The following is a 12,851-nucleotide window of genomic DNA, read 5'->3' as shown; positions in this document are numbered from 1 at the left end:
GGATAAAGTGGTTAAACTGATTGTGAGGCTATATTAACTCATTCTGCTGGGGACCCCCTGTAACCTCCAAAGGGACCCCTGGCCCGGGGACCCCCTGTAACCTCCAAAGGGACCCCTGGCCCGGGGACCCCCTGTAACCTCCCAAAGGGACCCCTGGCCCGGGGACCCCCTGTAACCTCCCAAAGGGACCCCTGGCCCGGGGACCCCCTGTAACCTCCCAAAGGGACCCCTGGCCCGGGGACCCCCTATAACCTCCAAAGGGACCCCTGGCCCGGGGACCCCCTGTAACCTCCCAAAGGGAACCCTGGCCCGGGGACCCCCTGTAACCTCCCATAGGACCCCTGGCCCGGGGGTCCCCGGACAACACTTTAATTTAAGATTAGAACCACTGAAGTAGGCTATCGATAAAAACCTGTGTGGGGTGCTGAGGGCGCTGCAGCCCCACCTGGTGGTGGTGGTGGGGAGGAGGAATATTTGTTTTTGATGGGTTATGTTGAAAAAGGTGTTTGGGTCTGACTCTGTAGTTTAGGGAGTAGGAACCTTTGTAACAGGTACTGCGTGACACAGGAACCTATTGAAGGTTGCACCTCTATTCAAATGTTTAGCTTTAGCTATAGAGCGCGTTACAAACTATTTTAATAAACTATTACCCTGTTGGATTAATTCATGGGGAAAGGGAAGGAACTTTATCCCAGGTAAGTAAGACACACATTATTGTTCATTGCTTCTGCCGCCGTGCAGAAATGTGCTGTCATTGACTGCCTCTGAGCCCATATTGGACTCTTTAATTTATAATACAAGGTTCTGTAAGATCCAACACAAGTGTGTGTGTGAGTGTGTGTGTGTGTGTGTGTGTGTGTGTGTGTGTGTGTGTGTGTGTGTGTGTGTGTGTGTGTGTGTGTGTGTGTGTGTGTGTGTGTGTGTGTGTGTGTGTGTGTGTGTGTGTGTGTGTGTGTGTGTGTGTGTGTGTGTGTGTGTGTGTGTGTGTGTGTGTGTGTGTGTGTGTGTGTGTGTGTGTGTGTGTGTGTGTGTGTGCGTGCGTGCGTGAGAGACAACTAATAGGCCTACATCAGATGTTGTTTTTGATGACATATTAGAGAAGTGACCATTGTAGAAGTGGGTTGTGCAGCCATTCAACCACAGTGAGTCTGGAAGAGACATTCCTTATCAAGGTGTATAAAGTACCAACATATTATAGATAGATGTTATTATACAGCTTGGTTGCACATTAACTGCTTTTTGTGTTCATAATATCCCCCTGAAACAATTGTTGTCGAGTTTCCCCAAGTTTGTGCACATTATCTACTTTTGTTTGTGTTCAAGAATGTCTTGTTAAATGTAACTATTAGGCCTAGCCTACTATTGACCAAGTAAGAGACTGCCTTTGGGGATGCAGTTGGGTAGTACTGTAGGACAATTATTCCACCTTTTGTTTAACTATTAGCCTACTATATTGACCTTACTTGGAGACTGCCTTTGGGGATGGGGTTGAGTAGTACTGTACAATTATTTCACGTTTTATAAATGTTTGTCATTATAACAAACTGTCTTTGCACCTAATTAATTAATTCTCTGAAGGATGTGCTCCGGTAGCTTCTGTGGGTTCAGTCATTCAGAAGTGTTTCACACATTCACTGATGTGTGTTTACATGCTTTATACTCCTGTTAGACAGTAGATAGCATGTTTATATAGAAATAGCACTCTTTGGTGTTACTGTACCATAGTTTAATATTCTACTGTTAGACAGATGTTAGGTTCTTAGCTTACTTATGATTATTGATGACTAATCTTTATGTACGTATGTGATGTATTACCATGTGTTGAACCTTACTGTAAGTCTCTCTGGATTCAGAGCGTCTGATAAATGACTCCATTGTAAATTGTAGCTGACGACCCTGTCAACCCTTTTACAGTAGAACTGTTACTTCTGTTATGAGCCAGCAGGTGGCAGCATTGGCCCACAGTTCAGTTTGTTGACGTTCAAGCAATGTTCAAGCAAAACAAAGTGAGTGCCAGTGATGTGTATGTATGTATGTGTATGTACCAATGGCATGTCATTATTTGGAGGGAAAATGCTCAGAATTAACAACATTAGTCAAAGTAGCAGAACTACAGTAAAAGCTCACAACATGCCCTTTTCTCATTTATTTGATTGGTTGAAAACTATTTGACAGAAATGCAAACAGCCTGCAGTACAATATACACTTGGTCTAAAAGGATATGAACATTATGGAGGCTCTTTAACGTAATGCTTCTCAAACATGTTCATGTCAAGGACCCCAAAATGATCTATTTGTCTGTGGACCCCCGTCTGTGACAGCATAGACCCCAAAATGATCTATTTGTCTGTGGACCCCCGTCTGTGACAGCATAGACCCCAAAATGATCTCTGTGTCTGTGGACCCCCGTCTGTGACAGCATAGACCCCAAAATGATCTATGTGTCTGTGGACCCCCGTCTGTGACAGCATAGACCCCAAAATGATCTATTTGTCTGTGGACCCCCGTCTGTGACAGCATAGACCCCAAAATGATCTATTTGTCTGTGGACCCCCGTCTGTGACAGCATAGACCCCAAAATGATCTATTTGTCTGTGGACCCCCGTCTGTGACAGCATAGACCCCAAAATGATCTATTTGTCTGTGGACCCCCGTCTGTGACAGCATAGACCCCAAAATGATCTATTTGTCTGTGGACCCCCGTCTGTGACAGCATAGACCCCATGAGAGAAGATGTGTATTGTTACAATGTTTCAACACAATTTAAACTTTCTGATTTTATTTCAGATTATCTTTCCAAGCATATTGAAAATAGATAAATAGATGAAAAGCTGACAACGCTGAGAAGCTTGATGAAAGATAGAGATGAAGGTAAAATAGTTTCTGTAGATTCAGGTAGATCAGAGGACTGGCTAGCATATCGCTCTTTAACCCATTCTGAACGGGAACCCATTCTGGTGTTAGCATCATGTTATGCTTTAGCTATTGAAAAATAGCAGATCTACAAGCTCATAGCGCGCCACCGAGTGGCGCGCTACGAGCTTGTAGGTCTGCTATTTTTGAAAAATCGAAGAACGACTGACATTTTTAGAATCTGATCTCAGGTCAGAATGGGTTAAGAGACAAAGTGAACACCTAAACTATCTAGAATTGTAGAAATTATACATGATGGTAAAAAAACGCTGTCCAGTGGAAACCTCGTATGAATCTGATCTCAGATCAGAATGGGTTAAGAGACAAAGTGAACACCTAAACTATCTAGAATTGTAGAAATTATACATGATGGTAAAAAAACGCTGTCCAGTGGAAACCTCGTATGAATCTGATCTCAGATCAGAATGGGTTAAGAGACAAAGTGAACACCTAAACTATCTAGAATTGTAGAAATGATACATGATGGTAAAAAAAACGCTGGAGTATTCTCTCTCAAATCATGAGTAGAGATAAAATGAGCAAAACATTTATTGATCAGGTCAACGCTTCATCACCAAGCCCCAAGAATGTGCTGATTATTTAGACAATTATTTCATAAGTAAAGTTGATACCATAAGAAATGACATGCTGCCTGCAAACGGCCATCTATCTGGATCCATTATTAAAACTGATATCATGCAGAACAAAATATAATGCAAATTTGAATTTGCATTCACTAATTTATCTGAAATTAAAAACCCATCGTCTGAATTGAAATCTTAACAAATCCTGTGGTCATTATAATCTAGACAGGAGACTCTTAAAGATGTCAGCTGGAATTATAGCTCAGATATAGACCAGAACACTGTATAAAGTAATGGTACCAGTAGCAGACAGTGTTACATAGAATAGACCAGAACACTGTATAAAGTAATGGTACCAGTAGCAGACAGTGTTACACAGAATAGACCAGAACACTGTATAAAGTAATGGTACCAGTAGCAGACAGTGTTACATAGAATAGACCAGAACACTGTATAAAGTAATGGTACCAGTAGCAGACAGTGTTACATAGAATAGACCAGAACACTGTATAAAGTAATGGTACCAGTAGCAGACAGTGTTACATAGAATAGACCAGAACACTGTATAAAGTAATGGTACCAGTAGCAGACAGTGTTACATAGCATAGAGCAGAACACCATTGAACACAGAGCGGTTCCATGAGTCATCATAGAGCCTGTGCCCTCCATGTAAACGCATGTCAACAGTGTCTCCCTCCTCCAGCTCTACCATCATTCCACCAGATATCTGTTCATTACCTCTATATCTATTGTATCCACAGTTCCATAAGAGTCTCTGCTCATTCTTAAACATGAGGACACAGAAATTCTCTGATGATGACCCCAAGTTAAGTGCAGTATATGTGAAGTGATAGAGTCCTCTGACCGGCGCAGAGAATACCCCTGAGAACACAGGATGAGAGACACATTACATTAATGGAAATTAAAAATACAATTATAAAAATAAAAACCTTAATTTAAAAAGTCAGATCTACAAGTTGTGTGAGTTAAAGAGGTTACTTTCCTCATCTCCTCTGGACTGTTGTTTTCAATGTGAAACACAGTGGTGGAAAGTAACTAAGTACATTTACTTAAGTACTGTACTTAGTAATGTAAAACATTTTGGTATTTGTAGTTTACTTGAGTATTAACAATTTCCAATACTTTTACTTTTACTCAGATCCAAATATTGTACTTTTCTCCACTAAATGTATTTGACAACTTTAGTTAGTAGTTACTTTGTAGATTTAGATTATTACTACAAAACATACAGTAACCACTTCAGCCTTTAATGCATTTCAGCCATTTGAAAATAGACGATCTACAAGCTCACAATCTGTCACATGCATTGTGAGCTATTTTCAAAAGATTTTTTATACATTTGAAAACATGAAATGGAACATTTCTACTTTTAACTTTTAGTACTTTAAGTACATGTGTGTACATGGATGGATTGTAGTTTAATCACCTGTAGATGGATTGTAGGCGTTGCCGATGTTACTGAAGACCTTCTTCCAGACCAGAGTGGTGAGAGAACTATACGGTCCAACTTGTCTATCATTAGTCAAACCAGCAGAGAAGGCCACCTTCGGTTTGTCTGTCAACACAGGAGGAGCATTATCAAACTGTTTAAATATTATAAAAGCATAATATTATATTCAGCCAATACACCAATCTTGTTGTAAAGCTCCACAAGACAAAGTATAGGCTATTAAAACTAAACGGTCACTAACAATACTCCATGGAATATTACTGCCTGTCAAATACAGAGACAGGATTTATTATCATTTATTATTCATTACTTGAACCCTAGTAACTCTGTTCTGGAGCAGAAATAGCAGATTTCTCACAATGTGTTGAACTGGGCCATGTTCTGTTGTGCACTTGTAGATCTGCTGTTTTCAGCAAAGATATATAGTGTAGAACAAAAACAGGGCCCTCAGGGAGAGAATGTGATTGGTTGTAAGACTAGCCCAGGCTCTAAATGGGTCAGAATGTGATTGGTTGTAAGACTAGCCCAGGCTCTATATGGGTCAGAATGTGATTGGTTGTAAGACTAGCCCAGGCTCTATATGGGTCAGAATGTGATTGGTTGTAAGACTAGCCCAGGCTCTATATGGGTCAGAATGTGATTGGTTGTAAGACTAGCCCAGGCTCTATATGGGTCAGAATGTGATTGGTTGTAAGACTAGCCCAGGCTCTATATGGGTCAGAATGTGATTGGTTGTAAGACTAGCCCAGGCTCTAAATTGGTCAGAATGTGATTGGTTGTAAGACTAGCCCAGGCTCTATATGGGTCAGAATGTGATTGGTTGTAAGACTAGCCCAGGCTCTATATGGGTCAGAATGTGATTGGTTGTAAGACTAGCCCAGGCTCTAAATGGGTCAGAATGTGATTGGTTGTAAGACTAGCCCAGGCTCTATATGGGTCAGAATGTGATTGGTTGTAAGACTAGCCCAGGCTCTAAATGGGTCAGAATGTGATTGGTTGTAAGACTAGCCCAGGCTCTATATGGTAATTTTCTTTTTTTTACACATACCCTGAAGTGTGTCAGTTATCTGCCCAAACGGTGGTTTCTGTATTCTCTTCATCCTATAATACATTCTTGGCACTTTATCTATACCAGTGTGTGTTCTTTAGCTATACCAGTGTGTGTTCTTTAGCTATACCAGTGTGTGTTCTTTAGCTATACCAGTGTGTGTTCTTTAGCTATACCAGTGTGTGTTCTTTAGCTATACCAGTGTGTGTTCTTTAGCTATACCAGTGTGTGTTCTTTAGCTATACCAGTGTGTGTTCTTTAGCTGTACCAGTGTGTGTTCTTTAGCTATACCAGTGTGTGTTCTTTAGCTATACCAGTGTGTGTTCTTTAGCTATACCAGTCTGTGTTCTTTAGCTGTACCAGTGTGTGTTCTTTAGCTATACCAGTGTGTGTTCTTTAGCTATACCAGTGTGTGTTCTTTAGCTATACCAGTGTGTGCTATACCAGACCAGTGTGTGCTATACCAGACCAGTGTGTGCTATACCAGACCAGTGTGTGTTATACCAGACCAGTGTGTGCTATACCAGTGTGTGCTATACCAGACCAGTGTGTGCGCCACTTTTTTCTCTTTTAAAGACTACCTTTCTGATTGTTCTGCCGTGGATCAGCAACACTACATTATAATATTCTAACATTATTCTGTCATGGATTGGTGTGGGTGGGTTGGTGTGGGTGGGTTGGTGTGGGTGGGTTGGTGTGGGTGGGTTGGTTTGGGTCGGTTGGTTTGGGTCGGTTGGTGTGGATCTGTTGGTGTGGGTCGGTTGGTGTGCGTAGCATCCTTTTGCACAGTATTTCCCTCTACACCAAATCCAGATCTACAAGCTCACAACATGTCACATTACGTTGTGAGCTTGTAGATCTGCATTATTTTTTTTTGCCAAATGTGTGCCAAAGAATAGTAGATCATTTAATTTTCTATGCATATTTGGGGAATTTGCAGTATTTATAGTCTGCATACATAATGAAGACTGAACATAATATGTTTACTAAGCATACATATAGTATTTTATATTAGTATAGCCTATCATACTTAATTCATATATAATTATTAATATATGAACATACTAAGCGTCTAAGAGTATGAGTACTTTGTCCTCCATTTAATTTAACCTTTTGGGGATTGTTTCAATTCCTACTTTTGATATCCATGTACAGTATACTTAATAATATGTTGGTATATTAGTATATTTATAAAACATACTTACTTTCAGCAGCAGTCAGCCTGGTTTCTATGGTGGTCAGCTGAGCAAGATGAGCTGAAATCAGTAGATAGTTTATTTGTCTCTGTCATGGTTTATCCAACATTATTACATACAAAGAAAAGGGGTTGACAACATGATACAATTGACCGAAAAGGAAAGGGCTGAAGCCGAAGCTTATTATGCCCACCTTTTTGAGATTTCAGTAATCTCATAGAAAGAAACAAGACTGAGTAAAGAAATCCGTTTTCAACATTGCTGCATTTCTAATAAAGGATTAAACAAAATCATGTGGAAAGAGAAAAAATCTAAAATAAAATCTGATCAATCGACAGAAAAAGCACTACTTCTACTACTTATGATAGTGATAATAATAATTATCACTATCAAGACATTAGCATTAAGTCACTCATACAGTAAATACTCATGCACTTTCACTGAGTGAGTAAAGCTTTTCCATTATGGATTATTATGCTTACATTAGCTGAGTCGTGGTCAATTCAAGGCTTCATGGGGAGTGTAACTGATAATAAGTCAGTTTGTGTGAACTACTATTTAACCCCAAAGTAAGTCCCTTTTCAACACTACACATTTATACTTGCATTCACTGAACACCATCTTGATCAAATTACCTTCACTCAAGTCTTCAATCTGGACCGTGCTGGTGTTGAGTCTGGTCTCAAAGCTATGACTCTCACTAGCACTAAGTCTGGTCTCAAAGCCCTCAACTTGACTCTCACTAGCATTAAGTCTGGTCTCAAAGCCCTCAACTTGACTCTCACTAGCACTAAGTCTGGTCTCAAAGCCTTCAACTTGACTCTCACTAGCATTAAGTCTGGTCTCAAAGCCTTCAACTTGACTCTCACTAGCACTAACTCTGGTCTCAAATCCCTCACTATGACTCTCACTAGCACTAAGTCTGGTCTCAAAGCCCTCAATCTGACTCTCACTAGCACTAAGTCTGGTCTCAAAGCCCTCAATCTGACTCTCACTAGCATTAAGTCTGGTCTGGAGAACTTCAACTTGGCCTTCACTGGTACTGAGTCTGGTTTGGAGAACTTCAACTTGGCCCTCACTGGTACTGAGTCTGGTTTGGAGAACTTCAACTTGGCCCTCACTGGTACTGAGTCTGGTTTGGAGAACTTCAACTTGGCCCTCACTGGTACTGAGTCTGGTTTGGAGGTCTGCAACTTGGCCCTCACTGGTACTGAGTCTGGTTTGGAGGTCTGCAACATGGACCTGGAGGTCTGCAACATGGACCTCACTGGTACTGAGTCTGGTTTGGAGGTCTGCAACATGGACCTGGAGGTCTTTCACGTTGCTCTCGCTAGCACTCAATTTGGCAGCCATTTCTGAAAAACACATCACAGATATTTGACCTGAATTCCCCTTTCATTGTCAATGGCAAATCTTGAGACGTGTGGGGAGCGTTTATTTATTAGTGTGTGCCAATTAAAAAGTGGAAATGTGAGTACTTTGTCCTGTTATGTTATATATATATGTTAGTATATATTATATTTATAAAACATACTTACTTTCAGCAGCAGTCAGCCTGGTTTCTATGGTGGTCAGCTGAGCTAGAAGAGCTGAAATCAGTACATTAGCATTAAGTCAGTCATACAGTAAATACTCATGCACTTTCACTGTTGAGTGAGTAAGCTTTCCATTATGGATTATACGGATCAACTGTACAGTAAATTACATCATCAAAAAAGGTATCTATTCTCTGAGATTAATTAAAGTAATTAAAGGAGTAGTTCACCCAAAATATGACTTAACTAGAAAAAGTGCCCTTCCGGGCACAGGTCTCCACCAGGTTATCCACAGATCCGTGCAGTTAGAGGTAAAAACACTTTTTGGCCAGTTATAGCGCCACCTTGAGGCTGAGTTGAAATTGTTCATGTGGCATTTCGTCCTCGGCCTAGTGGGAATGTGGGTGCACAATTTCACGCGATGTGTTCATGATTTGCAGCATTTTGTTTGAAACTGAGCACTCCTGTGAACTTTGGAAGCCAATCTTAACCAATCAGGATGGAGTCTGATAAATCTGAAAGACCCGTTTCGTTGAATGGCTCTAGAGAGACTGTGTAGCAATTTGCGTGATGTTTGGACAAAATCTGTAGGTGTACTGTGCAAAAACGTGTTTTGCACAAAGCGGCCTCCTGGTGGCGCTATAACGGGCCGTTCTGGAAAGTTTGGGGCAGAGGTTCATGGTTGGCATCCAGGGAGTGTGTGTGCAAAATATGGCATTGAAAAACTTGTTTTGCACAAAGCGGCCTCCTGGTGGCGCTATAACAGGCCGTTCTGGAAAGTTTGGGGCAGAGGTTCATGGTTGGCATCCAGGGAGTGTGTGTGCAAAATATGGCATCGACCGGGTTAACGGTGGCCGAGATTAGCTGTTCACGGACGGACACACGGACACACGGACGGACGGACGGAGTGCAAAACATACTCTCTCCCCATGCCTTCGGCCTGGTGGAGACAATTACACACCCCATGAAGCCTTGAATTCATGGAGATTCTTGAGGGGTGCTAGCCTCCCATGCCCAACTTTGTCTGTTTGTATGAACACAAACACGATGATTTGATTGGCTGATCACCCCATAGCGATGATTTGATTGGCCGCTATTGTGTTCTTTTAGCAACAGTAAGTCATTTTCCAACGTCTCTTACACAGAACATCCTCCTGTTGCTCCCACCTCATTCTTCACTAATACAATATAATATACCAGGTAGACGCCCTGAGGGGAGAAGCCACCTCGCCCCATGCATCTGCCTGGGTGACGGCAGACTGCTGGGCAGATCAACATATGGAATGGATTCTGTATTGGCCATTTATGGAGCGTGTCACGAGGCATGACGGACGGACGGACTGACTTACAGGTTTTCTATGGTGGCAATAATATAACATTATATAATATCTATAACCTATATCTCACCTGCAGAACTTCCTCCCGGGGCTTCCACCTCATTAGATTTGTTGTCCTTTTCTGAAAATGAATTAATAAATACACACAATCAGGTCAAACAAACAAACTGATGTGTTGTCCAGACGAGGCCCGGGTAACACAGAATACGTCCTCGTCTGACATTCCAAACACGCAAACATGACCCACTTTAATTACTTCAGTCTAATGTGTTAATAGCTTAATGACTTTTATGTCCAATATTTGCATTTCAGTTCATAATCATAAAGTTAATGTATTTGAAATTAAATAAAAAAAAGATTACTTTTCCGGATTCCAATTAAAAAAATAGCAAAAAAGCAGATCTACAAGCTCAAAATGCATTGCACTGCGGCATGTTTTGAGCTTGTAGATCAGCTACCTTTGACTATATGCATTGTGGCCCTCTGGAGTGAGTTTGAAATATAGTGACCCTCTCCATCATCAAAGTTCCCCACCCCTGCCCTATCCAATGTTTTGTTTGGTAGCCTACTGCTGATGTTGGCAAATGGCAATAATAGCACAGTAAAGATGATAATAATCCAATATGATATGTGTAGTTCTTTATAGATCTAGCCTCTTCATTTTTATCTCAAAGTGCACCAGATTGAAGCATTTTCATATTTTCAAAAAATAATGATGATGATGATGGCTACATCATCATTATTAAAAAAAATATATATATTAGCATGTGAGAAATTACAAGTGATAAAATACATTACATTTGACCGTACATTTGACTCTTGTGTTGTATTCTTGTGAAATATTCAGTAAAGTATTCTTGTGAAATATTCAGTAAAGTATATAAAAGAGCTCAAAGGGTACATATTCAGTCAGACAACTCACCCCGAAAGTGAAGACAACTCACCCCGAAAGTGAAGACAACTCACCCCAAAGTGAAGACGACTCACACCAAAGTGGCCGAAAGCGAAGACAACTCACCCCGAAAGTGAAGTCATCTCACCCCTGGTGAGTTGATTTCACGTTCGGGGTGAGTTGTCCGGACAACCAAAAAGGGTAAAAAGGGTGAGTTGTCTTGTTACCCTAATGAAGTAGTGTAGAATAGATTAGTATAGGCTATAGTATAAAGATAGGCAGCACAGCCACCGCGCTGCGCTGTCTGACCCTCCCTCTCAGGCATGCAGGTCTGACTGCGCAGTGCACACTGCACGCACCACGCATGGACCTCGTCAAAGTGCTTCGTCTTCTTGGGTGGGTTTACTGTCCATATTCCTCTATAAACGGCCTGTTTTCACTGTTTCTAATTCCTCTTTTTCATACGTTTGTATAGCCTATGGGCAATGTTTAGCGCTGTGCAGGCAGCAGGTGGAATCAATCAATCTTTTAACGAGCAATTATCTGACATTCAGAGGTGTTGCGCACCAGCGAATAATATTCAATCTCCGAAGTCAAACTCATAAATTCACAAAGCATCATGCCGCCCCTCGTTGTGAGCTTTAAGATCACAACGAGTGCTTATGTATACATTACTTTGTAGCCTATACTTCTGGCAGAAGAGGATATATGAGAATATTAGTAGGCCTATGTAAAATCATTAAAATAGCAAGGCATAAGGGTTAATAATAAATTAAATAAACTGAATGAAACCCACTATACATTTTTTTTAAAGCTAATCTGAACTTGAAAATGGTCAAAATGGGAAAATATATGGATAATCAAAAAGCAGCACTAGAAGTAACAGCCTCTCCAGCATCGTTACCTGTGAGGTCGTTTATGGGCTGGTCATCGTGGTGGTTAAGGTTCACCTCAAACGGTCCTTGGATCTGGAGGTGGTTGATATTCAACTGGAACGGCAGGTCAGTGTCGGCTGAACACAGGCAGAGGAGGACCACCAGCAGGTACATGGCAGCAGTATCCATCTGTGTCAATGCTGTGGCAAGCCGCATCTTTATACACTACCTGCCTACCCGTAACTTTTTTTTTTTTTTTACCTGGCAGACATTTAGAACATGCTCTGCATTCCATGCAGGCATGCTTTTCCATTCCACGCCTGCATATGACAGCTTGACAGCAGTCATCACAGCGGCATGTAGATTAAATAATGGACACACACACACACACACACACACACACACAGGCCTCTTGATTGAACCAGAAACGTAACTTGCCCGGGGGCGTGGTTATAAGCACAACCCGTGTAGGAATTACTATGTCACATCGTTGAGAACTCTAGTGTGTGTGCGCGTGCGTGCGTGTGTGGCCGTACAACTTACTGATCTTCCTCATATAAAGTCGGACCGTGTGTGTGTGTGTGTGTGTGCGCACACATAACATCTGTTGCGCTAAACAACAGCATCATCACATAATATCCGCGTGTTCGTGCGCGACATATGAGCAGGACGGTACGCACCATGAATTGAGAGGCCCCTCTCAATGCATATCACCCCAGGGGGATTATATCTGGCCCCTCTCAATGAATATCGCCCCATGAGGCAGATTAAAGTCTGGCCCCTCTCAAAGCATATCGCCCCATGAGGCAGATTAAGTCTGGCCCCTCTCAGTGCATATCGCCCCATGAGGCAGATTAAGTCTGGCCCCTCTCAATGCATATCGCCCCATGAGGCAGATTAAAGTCTGGCCCCTCTCAATGCATATCGCCCCATGAGGCAGATTAAAGTCTGGCCCCTCTCAATGCATATCGCCCCATGAGGCAGATTAAAGTCTGGCCCC

This window comes from Protomyctophum parallelum (assembly GCF_964188405.1).
Source record: "Protomyctophum parallelum genome assembly, chromosome: 10".
Lineage (NCBI taxonomy): Eukaryota > Metazoa > Chordata > Actinopteri > Myctophiformes > Myctophidae > Protomyctophum > Protomyctophum parallelum.
Note: the sequence above shows the minus strand (reverse complement) of the source record.